Source organism: Pelobates fuscus, chromosome 10, assembly GCF_036172605.1.
Source record: "Pelobates fuscus isolate aPelFus1 chromosome 10, aPelFus1.pri, whole genome shotgun sequence".
NCBI classification, from domain to species: Eukaryota; Metazoa; Chordata; class Amphibia; order Anura; family Pelobatidae; genus Pelobates; species Pelobates fuscus.
Window position 1 is genome coordinate 77,464,721 of NC_086326.1, and position 2,125 is coordinate 77,466,845.

Consider the following 2,125-nt stretch of genomic DNA (forward strand, 5'->3'; position numbering starts at 1 on the left):
AAATCCCATCAAAATAAACAAACGTAAATAAAGTGCATGCTCTGACTCACCCGAGCTCCACTCCCATCTGCCGCTCCTCCACTCATCCCTTCCCGCCACTCCCCCTCCTCCATCGCTCCTTCCCCCTTCCTATTGGAACAGCAGGAACCGGCGCTGCCATGGCGACAGTGGTTGCCGCGGGCGGGGAAAGGAGGGTTGGAGGGAGGTCGGACGCGCGCGTCAAGGGCGGGGGGCGCGCGCTCTAGAGATAGCTGGGAGAGAGTGCGGGGAAGCTAGGGGGCGGAGCGAAAAGGGTCGCGCGACCACCAATCGGACGGAATCTGCATTCCGAGCTCACGTGACAGGTGTAACCGAGCTGTAATGGTGTGAAACCCTCTGAGTGACAGATAGATAGCGCGTGGACAGGGTTAATGTGCCATGCTGGGGATTATTCACTAAACAGGGAATTGTGGAGCATGGCCAGTTTTTATATCTGAACAGGAGTTATAGCTGCATTGCAGAATCTCTCTAATTCAGATAATTAAATATCCCAAATAACCCAGGGTATCTATCATGGTGGCATCACTAGGAGTGGGTTATGGCAGACAGAGCTATATCACTGGTGTCACCCAAAGAAGGTGGGCCTTTTCAGTAAAAAAAATAAAAATAAAAGGCTATCAGCCTGGCAGTGAGGGGAAAATACAGTGTTAAACCTATACGTATTTGATTTGAACATGTGCGAGGCTATTAACTAAAGTGAGAATTGTAGGAAATTCAAAGTAAGGTCAAAATAGCTGGAAGCATAGCTCACTGGATGGATTTCTCTCGTTCGGCTATTTTGACCTTAAATTTGAAATTCACTTAGAATTGTAGATTATGCTAACACAGTGTACCTATAATCTTAATTTTATTAAGCGAAGCACCCGCTGAAAAGGCCCACGACACAGCCACGCTCCGGACTGAACGAGCGCCAAAACAAATGTCTACACACGCAAAAGACAATAGCCAGCGAGCCCATTTCGCTAGAGTGGACGTGGACGTGACAGGATGGTGAGGTTTAGCATAAGAGATATGAAGTTGTCCCGATGGAGACATTCGTAGCGGAGCGGTGCGTTCTACATATCGCATTGTGTCAACTACGCAAAGGTGAGGGACAGTCCAGAAAAAGGGATACAAGATGGAGGAGGAATTTGTCTTATAGTATAGTATGCAAGATAGAAAATGACACGCCTTCTGGAATGAAGGAGAAGCCGTCCACGTTGAACGTCTGTGAACCATCGAAAATAAATTAATCACAACAAAAGCGTTTTTTTTTTTTTTTTGTCGAGAGTTAACGCAGAGAGCTTGGATGGCGGCCGCAGGGGGAGCTTGGATGGCGGCCGCAGGGGGAGCTCTTCTTCAGCCTGGCAGTGAGGGGAAAATACAGTGTTAAACCTATACGTATTTGATTTGAACATGTGCGAGGCTATTAACTAAAGTGAGAATTGTAGGAAATTCAAAGTAAGGTCAAAATAGCTGGAAGCATAGCTCACTGGATGGATTTCTCTCGTTCGGCTATTTTGACCTTAAATTTGAAATTCACTTAGAATTGTAGATTATGCTAACACAGTGTACCTATAATCTTAATTTTATTAAGGACGGGAGGCGAATATTTTAATTAAACGCCCTTTACTGAACTCCAGCAGCACATATTTTACATTTTTTTTTAATCTCATGAAAAGAACGCACTTGGGGTGTGGGGGGGAGTAACAAAGGTCACAGGAGGGGAGGGGGCTAAGAGGTCACAGGAAGGGGAGGGGGGGTAACAAATGGCACAGGAGGGGAGGGGGCTAAGAGGTCACAGGAAGGGGAGGGGGGTAACAAAGGGCACAGGAGGGGAGGGGGCTAAGAGGTCACAGGAAGGGGAGGGGGGTAACAAAGGGCACAGGAGGGGAGGGGGGGTAACAAAGGGCACAGGAGGGGAGGGGGCTAAGAGGTCACAGGAAGGGGAGAGGGGCCAAAAGATGAGCACAAAAGGGGCTGAAGAGGGTACAAGTCGGAAGGGGGGCTAAAGAGGGCACAGGAAGGGAGGTGGCTAAAGAGGGCACGGGAGGGGGCTAAAGAGGACACAGGAAGGGAGGGTGCTACATAAGGGCACAGGAGGGGA

General features: G+C 48.8%; 1 protein-coding gene across 1 annotated transcript in view; it reads right to left on the reverse strand.

The window, feature by feature from the left end:
- USP54 (ubiquitin specific peptidase 54) overlaps positions 1-166 on the reverse strand; it is a 205,615-nt gene extending 205,449 nt beyond the window's left edge. The window contains exon 1 of the mRNA XM_063435302.1: positions 51-166. The gene's annotated coding sequence lies outside the window, so the exon portion shown is untranslated. The remainder of the gene's footprint in view (positions 1-50) is intronic.
- Positions 167-2,125: the final 1,959 nt, after the last annotated feature.